Genomic DNA, 15,716 nt, shown 5'->3' on the forward strand with positions numbered 1-15,716 from the left:
GCAACAATGTAGGAAACAGATCTGGCGTTATTTTAATAAGACAGACAAGATGTCTGTCTGTCTGTGAATAAAGTCGTTTTTTTTTCTTTTGCGCACAAAAAGCATTCTCGTAGCTTCGTATAATTGCGGTTGAACCACTGATGTCACATGGATTATTTTACCGATCTCCTTGCTTGTTTCTGGACTTGGGAACATTTCAGTTGCGTTGCTGTCTATGCAGGGACAGACAGCTCTCAGATTCCATCAAAAATAACTCAATTTGTGTTCCGAAGATGAACGAAGGTCTTACGGGTTTGAAATGACATGAGGGTGAGTAATTAATGACAGAATTTTCATTTTTGGGTGAACTAACCCTTTCAGGTATTGTTCTCCAGCACACTAAGGCCTCCCTGTCAGTGAAACTACACTGTCCTTCTAACTGAATTATTTTCTGGAATAGGCAGTAAATCTAGAAAGGACTCAAATCTCAGCCTTCAATGAAAACTTCATTATATCATTCCCAATAGTAGGTTGTAACTGCATACAACTGCGATGACTGTTGTATGCCAAATATACTGTATCTTAACTGACTTTCCCAATTTGATTTTGTTGATTGCAAAAGCACAAAGATGACTGTGAGAGCAGGACGTTCTTTGTAAGGAGTGATAAAAGCTAGCATTGTGCAATCCCTACCTGTGTGCTACATTTCTTGTAAATCACTTCCAAGGAAAGAAGCTTATATAATTTCATATCTTTCATGTCAATTCATATGAAATGCTTCAGGACTGTAGCTGTTAATACAGCAAATCCTTACCATAAGTGAATAATTTAGACAGATGTTCCAGAGGTTTATATCTTATTTTTATCCATTTAAGCATAAGAATTTGTGCCAACTGCCATCTGCTTAATTCATGTGAATCTGGTTTGTCAGCATTCAGCTGCTTTTGTAACTTGTGAAAACACATTAGAAAAAGACCTGTTATCTCATTAGTAACATTTAAATTAAAAATACTTAAGGAAATAGTTTAATTTACCCAAACAGGTTATATTAAATAAAAAGTTTAAGATTTAGGTGTTTTCAATTCTATTGATTATCCATCAGAAGAACATTCAATAAAATGATTAATAAGTGTAAAGATCTGTTTCAAGATATAACCATTTCTCTCTCTCCTGTTTCTGTTTCTCTCTTCTTCTCTCTCTCTCTCGTTCATGCTGGGAAAAAGAATGACCTTCACACTGCATTCGTCACTTTTGGATCAAGTTACATTCAGATGATCTCTCTTCCCAAATTACAAACCATACCTGCAGTAAAGCAAGGAAAGCAATAATTTTACTTTTAAGCAACGCCAGGAGAGAAAGTGTGTCTTGACCAACGAAATAGTAAGTATTTAGATAAAACTAATTAAATGTTATTTATTCTATAATTGCCTGAAAGATGCAGGAAAGTTTTACATTTTTTAATAAAATAATTTGTAGTAATTGCATGGTTTTTGTTCAGTCTGTGTTAGAGTGTCAGTGTTGGCACACAATCATGAGAATCCTTGCAATGATTAATAATATAAAATACATTTTTGAATCATAATTACAGAAACAAAATGGTAAATACCTACTAAGATCTATATCAAGATCTTTCTCTCTCTCTTTCCAGGAGCATGGCACCCCCTGCAGCTCACTGCATCGCTCAGTGTCATGAGACCATCACTTTTGAGTCAAGTCACAAACTGATAATCTCTCCTTGAATAATATAAAATGTTCATTCACGTGGAAAAGAAATGTTGTTTATTTCCATTGAATAAATTATGAACACTGCAATGTGTTTGTGTTCTCTTTTTTTACTATTTAATACTGGCCTTCTAACAGAGAACATTTCTAGAAAAGCCCAAACCTTAGCATATAGTGAAATCTTCATTACATATCATAATCCACAATAGTGAGGCAAGCTGTAACAGTTTAACACCAAAGTATGAGACACACAGTGCCCAAAAAAAGGAGGGAGAATTACAGACAATGAAACAAATCATGTTTCAACTTATTTCAGCACAACAAATGCCAACCAGGTCCTAAACAGTAAAAAAAATAAAAATAAATTAGTTCTAGGATAATTGTCTATTTTTTTATTACTATATAGCAGGCCAAAATTCTTCAGTGTCTGAGAGTTAGGAGTAGGAACGAAGTGGATCTTTTCATTTCCAAGAAAAGAAGATTGTGATTTCATTTCATATCTTTCATATATCGATATAGATTCATTTTAAATGCTTGACAAACTGTCAATTACAGTAAATCCCATCATACAGTATGTGAACAATTTAGGTAGATGTTGAAGAGATTCATATCTTAATTTTATCCATGTAATCATCATTTGTTTAATTTTTATTTGTTTTCTTGATTCATGTCAGTCTGTTCTGTAACACATTATAACCCTCTGTATACTGTTTAGAAAACAAACTCATTAGTAGTAACCTTGATAATACTTGAGATAGGAATGATTTAATTATCCAAACAGGTTTGTATATATTATATTAATAAGTACTTTAAATAAATACTCAATCTGACCTGCGTTGCAGCCTGGAATTAAACCACACCATGCTGGTTTTGTCTGGCCAGAGGAGAACCGGCCCCCCGACTGAGCCTGGTTTCTCCCAAGGTTTTTTTCTCAATTTCTGTCACCGATGGATGCTTAGTTGGGGACACAATTTCTGACAATATTGTTGACTTGACTGCACAGACACTATTTGAAGAGAACTGAACTGAGCTGGATGATGACATCACTGAATCAACAATGAACCAACATTAACTGAAAAAAATGACTGTTTTCTATTGTCCTTTTGCATTATCAGCACATGTTTTTTCTGTTTAACACTGTAAAGCTGCTTTGACACAATTTGTATTGGATAAAGCGCTAAATAAATAAAGGTGACTTGACTTGACTTAAGGTGTCTTCAGTTGCTACTTTTTTATTGTCATTAGCCTAAACCATAACCTTAACCCACTCCCCTTTCCAAAAACCTAACCCAACCAAAATCCAATTACCCATGTGCCTGTTCCTTTAAGACTAAAATAGTCTCTGTCACTTTCTTACCTTTTTTGGCCTGGGAGATCTCAAACACACTTTTGTAATCAGTTGACAAAGAAAGATTGCCATATCTAAAGTCCACTAGATACATTCATTACGTTTTGTTGTTGTTATTGTTGTTTTACCATTGAAATTCTCGTTTTTTTCCCATTGAAACGTTCAAAGTACTTTCCTGACATTTATAATTAGTCAAATTGATAAAAATATGTTTTGTTTTTTTTTTGCTGTGAAGATTGTCCACAAGATGGAGACAAATGTACAATAAATAAAAGACTAAGTAATAAGATCACATTTAATATGTGTTACTTTTTTGTAGTTATTTTTCAGTGTAGAACATGCACGAGTATAGTTATTTAACCCCAACATTAAGCATTTAAATAAATAAGGGCAATGGTAAATTATTAAAAAAAAATTATATATACAGTATATATATATATATATTAAATAAAGGACCTATTTTAACTAAAAGCCCAATGAACTTGAATGCTTTATATAGCATTAATATGAGTATTTGTGGTAACAGCCGTTGGCATGTTCAGATGTCAGAAATCACATACTTTCACATATTAAGTAAAGGCATGAAGTTGAGAGATAAGGGTCATTCTGCTCTTTTCATTTCATTTCCTTCTAAATGTACCCACAGAATCTAGTGTTACAAAACTGAACATTACATTTACATTTATTAATCCCTAATAAACTGGCTTCATCAATCTATACATACACTTCTTCAAAGTACACACACAGCAGTTTGTGTTCATTTAGTTTTTTAACACCAGTTTTATACAGATGAAAGGAAACATCAATAAATTGTGCTTTATATTACAGTCTCACACCACTTTTACTGTATATGCAGTATTCCTAAAAATATGTATTCCTGTATCTCAAACAGTAGAGCATGGTGCTGGCCAGTGGTGTAGCAAGTCAGCCCCGGGCCCATATGCAAAAACATTTGTACGGCCACCAGTTCAAGCGGCACGTGAATGAATCATCTATTTTTCTGTTAGTTCCAGCACAAGATAAACATGAATGAATATCAGAAGACATGTTGAAAAAAATCAGAACAACTTAACAAATGTCTCATGTAGCCTAATCGGTCGATCAATCAGTGTTTCGAAAATAGTCAATAAAACACATTGATTAACTTTATTCACGCAATATAACAAAACTTTCTTAATCTGGTAATTTTGACTTAATTCTAAAAATATCATGGCACTAAAACGCTGCCATATTTATTAAATTACTTAATGCAATAATGCAAACACACTCTTGGCACAGCCGCACAAAACGCAAAAAGACAGAAAGAAAGAAAGAAAGGAACCCCCCCCCCACCCCTAAAGAAAGAGAATTAAACCTGTGCAGGTGTCGCAGAAGCTATATGTGATACAGTCTTTTAAACTAGCTAGCTACCAATTATTAATTATTATTTTATTTGGCCATGGCAATGCAGCGTTTGCAAGTAGTTTAAAAAAATTACGTAGTTCTACGACAGCAATATAACAAATGCACACAAGAAATTACAGAGCCCTGCACATGACATGCAGACAATATATTTATTAAGAATTCGTTCCCTCGTTTTAATTAAATGGTCCCCCTCGTGTGTGCCCCCAATCAGCCCGGGCCCATATGCACGTGCATACCCAGACACTACGCCCCTGGTGCTGGCAATGCCAAGGTTTGATTCTCAGGAAATGCATAAACTAGTAAAATGTATACCTTACAATCAGGGGCGGTTCTGGGTGGCTTGTTAAAAACTTGGTTCAAAATTGATTGTTTGTAATATTATTTGTTGTGGAATCATTACAATTTTCTGTGATGGTTTTATTTTTTATTTTTTGTTGTGTGTTTCTTTTTCAGAAGAGACATAAGCCTATATCTGTTTGTGGCTGCTGTGTGTCATATGACACACAGCAGCCCCAAACAGATATAGGACAATGGATATTTTGTATAACATAAAAATGTTATAATGCTGTATCATGAAAATTAATATGCTGTCAGAGCTGTGGAGCAGTAGGCAAACATGGTTTGAGAATTGTAGTGACACTGAATACATTAACATCGTGTGATGTATAAATTGGTGGGGATGAAAAATCCAGCCCGATCTCACGGCAATTCTTACATATTTTATGAGGTGGCTAATTCGTACGAATTTGTACGACCTCACTCGTATAAATTTATATGATTTGTGAAAAAAAAAATCGTACGTATTTTATGAGTTGGCAAATTCGTATGAATTCGTACGAAGGACCACACGTAACCCCGCCCCAAATTTACCCGTCACAGAAATCGTACAAAATCGTACGAGTGAGGTCATACAAATTCGTACGAATTAGCCACCTCGTAAAACACGTAAGAATAGACCAATTATAGGTTTGTAAACATTCAGGATGCGGGCGCATCATGGTTGCAGAAAACCCGGGAGAGATAGCTTTTATGGCTAGAGAATTTCACGGATAGGGTACAAAATAGTTAGGTTTAAAAAGATTATAAATTATATTGATTAGATGTCATTTTCAAAATGTTCTCCGCATATTACAAGAGCTTGTCACCCAGCGATAAGCACTGTTATTCAACGAAATTGACGTTAGAGAGTGGGATAGTCTTTACAGATCCGAAACAGGGATGACGTTTGTTGTGGGCGGAGCCTATCTGGAGGCAGAAAATGACGGTTTTCAAGTGGCAGTCTATGGAGCCATGGAATAAAAGAATAAAAAAAGGTAAACTTGATTTTATATTTCAAAATTCTGACTTTATTCTCGCAATTCCGAGATTATATCTCACAATTCTAATAAGGAAAAACAACTCGTCATCTTTAAAAGTAGAGTAATCATAACAGTTCCCTCTCGAGCTTTCACGAGACATCACAGAGATATTTCTCCGTTATGCGAACTCCTTCCCTTCCAACCTTTCCTGAAGTCCTATTGGCTCCCGCCAGTCCAAATGACTGACCAATTGACGCGAAGTATGCAAATCACATGCAAATACTGACGAGCTCGACACGCATTGCACGCGACAATTACGTCAGAATCTTCTACTTCACCTGTTGAATTCACTATGGCAACAATCTGCAAGATCTGCGCGGGACCGATAGAGCCGCCGGATCAGCACGACTACTGCGTCGCCTGCCTGGGCCTGGCCCACGCCGAGGCGGCGCTGGACGAGTCCAACTGCGGGCATTGCGCGGACCTTCCGGCCCGCGTACTCCGGACCCGCCGCGATGTGGCTCGCGGCCTATTCGGGATGAGGCCCACTGCCGCCAGCGTGCCGCTGGTGAGCCCTCCCGGTGACAGGAGCGTCGTCTTGTCGCTCCAACAACCCCAACGGTCGCCCCGTTCCCCGGTCTCACTCCCCGAGGACTGCTTCCGCCCTCCTTCCAACATCGCAGAGTTTGTATCCTTTAGCCAGGAGGAGAGGGATGACTCGATGTCCATCTCGGCCTCGGAGAGGGAGGATTGGGCGGGATCGGAGTCCGATCAGCCGGACAGCATGGGGCCCCCAGACCTCCAGGAGGAGCTCATGAGGGTTCTGTCAAGGGCTGTCCAGGAGTTGGAGCTTACCTGGAGTCCTCCAGAGGAGCCTGCCAGGAGTAAGCTTGACTCCTGGTATTTCAGGTCCACCCGGAAAGCTGACTCGAGGACGTCGGTCCCCTTTTTCCCCGACGTACATGAGCAGCTGGTGAAAACATGGTCTGTGCCCCAATCAGCGCATCCACTCTGCCACACAGGCCATTTTTTCGCACGTGGATGGGGCGGAGGCCCACGGGTACGTGCGCTCTCCCCCAGTCGAGGAGACCGTCGCTGCGCACCTGTGTCCTGCAGCAGCCAAGACCCTAGGCTCAGACATCAGCCTCCCCTCAAAGCCGTGCAGGACTACCAGCCACCTTGCCAATAAAGCGTATGCGTCTGATGGCGAGGTGGCTTCCGCGCTGCACGCCATGGCAGTGCTGCAGGTTTTTCAGGCGAAGCTCCTGCAGGCAGCGGAGGGCAGAGCCCTCACGGCAGAGGCCATTAAGGATCTGCGGAGGGCGGAGCCCTCACGGCAGAGGCCATTAAGGATCTGCATGCGGCGACGGACTTCGCACTGATGGCGTTTCATGGGCTTTTATGGTCGTCCTTCGTTTGGTTAAACCTAGCTGACCTCAAGGATGCTGACCGTAAAGTGCTGCTGAATGCTCCTGTGACTCCCTCCGGCCTTTTTGGTAACGCCGTGGAGTCCATTACTGAGCGCTTCGCGGAGGCTCAAAAGCGCGCCAAAGCCATGAGTCACGTGATGCCGAGGCGCGCTTTCCAGCAGCAGACGGCGAGATCCAGATCCTCGTCGGCACCTGGCTCTTCCCAGCGGAGGGATAACCCCAGGCCAGCGACCGCAGCGGTGACGGCTAACGTTACTGCTCCTCGCCAGGAGCCGGATTTCCGGAGGAAGGCGTGGGGTCATGGGAGGAAACGCCATGGCCAGCAGAGGAGCCCGCGACGTGACTCTCGCCCACCGCCGGCGGCTAAGCCGTCATCCTGACGGTCTGAAGAGAGGAGGAGAGTGCGTGAGCGGCCTGGCTCCCAAGCGCCACAAGTTCATGTTTTCAAATGTTTGTGTGTTGGATGTTCATTCAATAAAAATGCATACATTCTCACAAAAAGAGCTATTTCCTCCTCACTCAGTCAATACGGTGCCGCTCGCCCCGCCTCAGAGCAGTGCAGAGCCGCCGCCCACACACTCGCTGGGCGGGCAATCGATCGGTAGGCACGCGCTGGGGTGAGTTTTCTTAAGGGAGCGGGAAGATTGCATCCCCCACGTCCGCCTTCAGTCCCGCTCTGGGACCTAAGGGTGGTGTTAAGAGCTCTTTCACAGCCACCATTCGAGCCTTTAGCATCCATTTGTCAGGGCTTTGAGGATTTACATTAACTGTTCGGCCAACTTTCGGCAATCTGACCAGCTTTTCGTGTGCTACGGTGGTTGTGCGAAGGGCCGGGCCGTGTCAGCTGCAAGTGACGTAACTGTGACGTCTACTCTAAATTGGTCTGTTGGCCGTGAGATAGTGTTGGAAAAATCTGGACCTGATAAAAAACTTTACCAAAAAAAGAAAAAAGATCTTGAAGCGTGTCACATTTGTAAACATTTATACAGAAAGCATACTTAGAACAAACTTAAAGACACTTGAAGTCAAATGATCAGATGGCGGTGGATCACTTTAAATCCAGCACACTTTTTGAACGAGCATCAGAGGCACAGAAAGAATAAACGGACACATAATTGAAACTTGACCTTCATACATCTTTCCATAGTAATGATCATGCCAGGCAAATGTAGTAAAATCATAATTTCAGCAGCTTATCTTCATTTGAAACTCAGAAAAACACAATTTCTGTACAAAAATACAAATAAATACAAATATTTTGTTAGATTTGAAAGCTGAACTTAAGTTATGTGTAGTTGTATCTTTCAATCATCCCTGTGGACTGCTCTATTTATTTTTGATAGTTTTTTTTTATTTTTATCAAGTCAGAATGAAACAGAACACACTTCAGGTTTGACAACTTTGATGTCGCTGTAGGGAAGAGAGTATTTGTGGTAACAGCCACATGTTCAGATGTCAGAAAGGCATGAAGTTTTGAGAGGAGAATCACTCTGGTCTTTTCTTTTCATTTCCTTCTAAATATTCCCACAGTAATCCCCAATAAACTGGCTTCATCAGTCTACTATATACATGTTCATTATGTTTTTAATAACAGTTGTATTTAGCTGAAAGGAAACAGCAAATAAAATGTGATTTAGCATGCATTACCATTTTACACACTTTATTTATTTAATTAATTTTTTTTTGTCATAGTAAATTCCAAAAGAAACAAAAGCACTGCTGGTGTTACTGTGAGTCTGTTCTCATTCATGCTGATGCCATTCTCATTCTCACTTACCTTTTCTGACTTACCTCCACTATCCTATAAAATAAAAGACCAAAAGCAACACATCAACTAAAACTGACATAGCAAAATACCTACAACAACTAAACAGTTCAAAGTGGAGAAAAACACAAATTAAACAAAGTTTTAAGATCAGATTTTTAGCTTACAAGTTACTTGTAGGGAAGGGCCCAATGGTATGTTTTTTCATATTTCATTCTTGTGCATTTTCAACTGATTCACACCCACAGCTTCCATGCACCACAGTTCAATGTGTCAAAGCATGTGTTCTAATCAAAGGGCCAATGTGAAAGCTAACAGATAGCCTTTTCCGGGTATTACAGACCCGTTCAGCAAAGAAAGGATAGCATTATACATTCAACTTTGTTTTCTTGTAAATCACTACCAAGTCAATAACATTTTCATTAAAATTCAACAGTCACACTACAGTCAATTTATTAGCGTTACTTCCTGATTAAGTGTGTGACTGATCAAAAGCACATCCAAATAATGATCATTTCAGGGAAGGCTCTGACAGCACACTGATCAGTGTCAAGTATGTACTGTATAACATGCTTGGGCGCTCTTTTTTTTGTTTTACAAGGAAGTCATTGAGAAACTCAAAATGATTGTAATGACATGAATTCTTTTCAGAGAAGTCACTAACAGCTCACTGATCTATTTAAAGTATATGTATGCTTGGTATATCTTTTTTTTGCAATCGAAAGAATGTAGAATGCAAAGATTCCTTGAAACAGGAGTGACTGGAAAACTCAAAGTAGTTCCAAAGACACGAATGCTTTCATTTTCTGAAGGATGTTGTTAGTTACTAGTACCTTAGATATTAAAGAGTCAAATCAAATGTATTCTTTCACCATATATAGAGTTTCAAACCAGCTTTACAGAAAGTCATATTGTTATGCCATGCCTTAATGATTTAACATATATAATGATTGTATAAATGATCCGAATTTAGATCTAGCTATATTGCATTTATTTTGTGTAGCAAATATATCAGTGCCTCGGGTACATGCCTGAGCATTCAGTGTAATTAAAGTTGCAATGACAAAATGTGTAGCATCTGTAGTTTTCACTGGAAGATCAAAATGTGGCATTTTTATTTAACATTACAAGGTTTACATTTTTTAGACATGGATGAATCTTTCACAATAAGATTTAAAACATGCATTTACAAAATAAATAGGGTGAATATTCATTTCACACCAACTTTAAGAGATACAGATATTATTGATTTTGTTCTGAGTGGAAGTAAGCAGTCCTCAAAAAGTATTAGTGAAAATAAGATCTGTTTTCCTAAGTCAGGGGTGTCTGTCAGTAACCTAGGATACAAACAAGTGCATAATCAGTAACCAAGAAGACAGGAACTGAAGACACGCTGCATTCGAAATCGAATACTTCTCTACTATACTGTAGATGAAAAGTACCCGGATGACCTACTACTTCTGCCGGGATTCTGAAGTGCGCAGTCGATGGACACTTTACTATCCCATGAGGCCACGGGAGAGGATTTATGAATGGCAGTGAAGCGACACAACTGACGCTGGTAGGTCACGCGATAGTAACAACATGGCGAGTTAGTATATTCCAAATTCATCCATGGTACCCATATTCATACTATATAGAACATACTTTTTTAATGTTCACAAAATAAGTTCAAATTCTAATGTAGTACCTACTCAGACAGTACGTGATTTCACACACACACACACACACACACACACACACACACACACACACACACGGCTCGGCGGGGAATACAGCGGCTCGGGTGTGTGATGCGTGAAACCACACACACACACACACACACACACACACACTCACACACACCTGACAACAGTACATTGGGGCCTATTTTTACAGACTTGAAGTGTTCAAGGCTAACAACAGAGAAATTGACAATTTATGGGATGTTTTGTGTTATATGAGGTTCAAAAACATCTGTTTATACTGACAAAATTATATCCTTATCTGCCACAGCGTTGCCAATGAGATACTGTAAATTGGAGTGCAAACAGACAGCCTTCTCCAACTGTCACAGACCTGTTCTGCAGCTTTGTTTTCTTGCAAATCACTTCAAAGGCAAAAAGAGTTTCATTAAATCTGACAGTCTTTCCCAGACAATGAATTAGTCTTACTTCCTGATCAAGTGTGTGACAGATCAAACGTATTTCTAAATAATAATGTGGTTTCAGGGAAGGCGCTAGCAGCACACTGATCTAAGTCAAGTATGTAGAACATGCAAAGTGATTGAGAAACTCAAAATGATTTTAATGAGAAACTCAAAATGATTTTAACGACATGAATTCTTCTGATGTTTGTTGGTTACCAGTAACTAATCAAGAATGTTGACAGGCATTACAACTTCATCCAACTACCACATGCTGTGATAAGTTCCACTTTATTCTATCGTCCCCCTAATGCGTCTTCCCCACACAAACCATGAAACTGCAGCTTATGATAGCATTTATTTTATTAAAACATGAGAACATGGGTGGTTTTCAAATTACCCACACACCAACACTACATGGTGGAATTTGGATGCTGTCCCAAATCCCCAGAAAACGGTTAGTAAAGCTGTTCTTTCTGCAGGAAGACAATGAGGAAGTTTACTATTAGGCCACAGATACATTTGTAGGCCTAGACGTTTATTTCAAGCACTGCTGTACTAGTCATCAGTGACAACTAGGTAGGCTACTACAAACAAAAATTTGAGTCTCACAAATGAAATAACAAGTTAACACATCAAAGAGTAAAATGCTATATTAGCCTGGGTTAGCGCAGGTTATTCTTCTTGTTTGCTCTGCTGTGTGCCTGTGATCAATCAGGCAGAACAGCTCAGATGATTTATCATATTACACAAACTATGCATTGTTTTGACCAGAGGCGAACCAAGATGAAGTAGGGGCCCCAGGCAAAATTAATAGATGAGGCCCTTCTAAAAGATTATTTTGTTAATATATCTTCATTATAAGTTAGTCTGTTTGAGTATCCGGTGTCATTCTTAATTTCTTGTTTATTTTGTATATAGCCAGTGTTTCTGTTACATATACAAGCTACTGAGAAGAAAATGTTTTCTTGTAGTTAAAATGTTAATCATTTTGCATTGCAATTTTGCATTGCTTTATTCCACATACACGTGTTGTTTTGAAAGTTTCCTTGTCTTTTCAATTTGAGTTATATTCATAAAGCAATTACTTCTGTACTTGTCATAGTAACATTTAATGAATGTAACTAATATTTATATAATCTACAATAGAATTTTTATGTTTTTAATTCGCTATAAAGAGTCAAAATAAAAGACTTACTAAAACCTTACTTACTAAACGTCATGTTACTATTAACCAACATCAGAGAACTGTGAACATGAAAGTGTGTTCTTAAATTAGTGTTACTATTAATATCTCAGAAGATATTAATCTCAGGAGGAGTTGGGAATTAGGATTAGGAAATTAGGTTGTTTGGGAATCCCTGCCCAAGAATGTTGAAGATCAGAAATGGTTTCACTGTACAGTATGTATACTTGTAAAATTAGAAAAACACTTTTGAATAAGATTTTCAAAGGTTAAACATGATTAACGCAACACTGTGGATTATGACATTTTGGATGCTTTCACACACCATTCTTAAACATATGACATGAAAAGAACAGACACAATGTATGCTTATACATGATATTTATTATTAGTAGTAGTTCTTTCTCACATTCCCTAAACTGTTACACAATGCTCTGTGTTTTTGCTCTGTATTTGACTGCTAACTAAATACAATAAAGAAAAACATGACATATGCTTTTGTAGATGTTACACCTATGTATAAACAATGAGTCCAGGTTGGTTCAGAGGAATCTGTGCATTCTGCATTTTTTCTGTAACAAAAGAAAAAAAGAGCTGCAAAGCATATTGTACATACTTCACATAGATCAGTGTGCTGTCAGCATGTTACCTGGAACGTCTGAAATCCCATTATTATTTGAAAACAAAGTAGAGCTGCGCTTATGAACGCTACTTTAATATGCATTGTTCAGAGGCAAGATGAAAAGAAAATACCACGTAAACTTTTCTAAAGACAGTCAGTTCCCCTCAGAGATACATTCATATAAACTCCTACTCCAATTGTATCGCGATTCATTTGACATCTCAACCGATTTGAATCGTCACATATATTTGATTTTCAACCGGCTCACGGTTAATCATTACCTCCCTATTCTTTACAGCTAAAAAACATAAAATATTTACAAATCTTTTATATCACAGAGATATTTGTATAAACGCACTTGGCATTTTATCGATAAACTATTTAAATTTTTTGATCCCTTAAAGGGATCATCGGATGCTACATGCACTTTTACAAGTTATTTGAACTGAAATGTGTGTTGGCAGTGTGTGTACACAACCATCCTATAATGATAAAAAATCCACCCAGTTTTTTTTTTTTGTCTACTAAAATCTTTACCCCTTTCTCAAATCGAGCCGATCTCAGATGCCTGTCTGTGTGACATCACAAAAACAGGCCCCTCCCATGATAGTTTGATTGAGAGTAGCGTTTCAGTGCAGACTGGACTGGCGTCTTACCTCAGACCCGCCCTGAGTGAGCTGTCATCAGTCCGCAATTGTTGGTAGTGGGCATAAAGGGTACAGCACTTAGCTGGTTTGAGTCGTATCTGAAATTCAGGTCATTTTCAGTGTCTGTTGGCCAGTTTATCTCATCATCTGCATCTCTTCTCTATGGGGTCCCTCAGGGGTCCATTTTGGGGCCGTTACTCTTTAATCTGTATACGTATGCTTCCACTTGGTAATAGCATAAGGAAATATAAAATCTCTTTTAATTTTTATGCAGATGATTCTCAGCTGTATCTTCCATTAAAATCCCGAGATTCTCTGCAGCCTCTCAATGAGAGAGTCTTGAGGATATTAAAAGCTGGATGTCAAATAACTACCTGCAGCTCAACAATGATAAATGTTGGTAGTGAAACCTGATTGAAAAGGTTCAAGTATATGAGTTAAGTTTAAAAAAGGAAGCAACTGTGACAGAATAACTCTTTCCAGAACGTTTGAAAGAAATGGGAGTTTTGAAATAGGACAATAGTTATTCAAGCAATTAATATTAGCATTGGGTTTTTTAAGCAATGGCTGGACAACTGCATGCTTCAAAAACGCAGGGACAGTGCCAGAAACTAAGCAAGAATTAATAATTACTTGAATACTAGGACCAATTGTATCAAAAGCCCCTTTAAGAAAGTCAGAGGGAACAGCATCATAAGTTGACGTTTTCGTCTGCATCACTACTTCCCTTAACTCCGAGAGAGAGAGACACCGACTGTGAAAGCTGCACAAGGTAGCTGAAGAAACTGAACAGTCGACCAAAGAGCTAGAACAAAGAGGAACAAATGAAGATCAAATGCCAGCAATCTTTTCAGTAAAAAATCTAAAAAATCTCAAAGAAAATAAAGAATGTTCAGCAGCAACTGAAATTGCTGTAGGCACTTCATTACTATGATACATATCAGAAATCAGCTGTATCTTCCATTAAAATCCCGAGATTCTCTGCAGCCTCTCAATGAGAGAGTCTTGAGGATATTAAAAGCTGGATGTCAAATAACTACCTGCAGCTCAACAATGATAAATGTTGGTAGTGAAACCTGATTGAAAAGGTTCAAGTATATGAGTTAAGTTTAAAAAAGGAAGCAACTGTGACAGAATAACTCTTTCCAGAACGTTTGAAAGAAATGGGAGTTTTGAAATAGGACAATAGTTATTCAAGCAATTAATATTAGCATTGGGTTTTTTAAGCAATGGCTGGACAACTGCATGCTTCAAAAACGCAGGGACAGTGCCAGAAACTAAGCAAGAATTAATAATTACTTGAATACTAGGACCAATTGTATCAAAAGCCCCTTTAAGAAAGTCAGAGGGAACAGCATCATAAGTTGACGTTTTCGTCTGCATCACTACTTCCCTTAACTCCGAGAGAGAGAGACACCGACTGTGAAAGCTGCACAAGGTAGCTGAAGAAACTGAAAAGTCAACCAAAGAACTAGAACAAAGAGGAACAAATGAAGATCAAATGCCAGCAATCTTTTCAGTAAAAAATCTAAAAAATCTCAAAGAAAATAAAGAATGTTCAGCAGCAACTGAAATTGCTGTAGGCACTTCATTACTATGATACATATCAGAAAACTGATAAGCAGTGAGAGATGTGATGACACAGACGAGAGCCAATGAGCATTTTATTTCACTGCCGTAAAACCTGTTGTAAAGCTTCAGAAAGGAGCAATTTTTTAATTTGTAACAAGCACGTCAGTGCAGGTTTTGACACTTACGGTCGCTCTTGAGGAAGGAGATGAAGATTGCTGAAAAAAAGACTTTAATTTGGGTCTGTTCCTCACGATCATATGAATTCTGAAGATATGAATTACAACATATGAAAAAAATATATTTCTTTTTCGTTTTTGGTGTATTTCATGGTTCTAGTGTAAGTCACAGCATGCTTGAAAAAATGCTTTTTGCGTCCCATGGCAAAAATATTAAATGATAACTAATGATTAAACGATTACAGAAATGTTATACATTTTAAGGTTTTAAAGTGTAGTCTTGTTTAACAATATGTAATCCTTCAAAACGGGTTGGCAGCAGAAATCACACAGAACAGAATGAAATGTTATTTCATATTAAGTAAACTGCGTTTAATGAATGTGATTAAAAACAATGTCATTGATAGGACAACTGATTACAATATAATAAAAATATTAATGC

General features: G+C 38.4%; 1 long non-coding RNA gene across 1 annotated transcript in view; it reads left to right on the forward strand.

Annotated features, from left to right (window-relative positions):
* LOC107697186 (uncharacterized) overlaps positions 1–1,782 on the forward strand; it is a 2,619-nt gene extending 837 nt beyond the window's left edge. The window contains exons 2-3 of the long non-coding RNA XR_001635168.1: positions 1,203–1,359; positions 1,628–1,782. This is a non-coding gene — a long non-coding RNA (uncharacterized LOC107697186). The remainder of the gene's footprint in view (positions 1–1,202; positions 1,360–1,627) is intronic.
* The last annotated feature ends 13,934 nt before the right edge of the window (positions 1,783–15,716 follow it).

The sequence above is a fragment of the Sinocyclocheilus anshuiensis genome, unplaced genomic scaffold, assembly GCF_001515605.1.
Source record: "Sinocyclocheilus anshuiensis isolate Anshui unplaced genomic scaffold, SAMN03320099.WGS_v1.1 scaffold38, whole genome shotgun sequence".
Lineage (NCBI taxonomy): Eukaryota > Metazoa > Chordata > Actinopteri > Cypriniformes > Cyprinidae > Sinocyclocheilus > Sinocyclocheilus anshuiensis.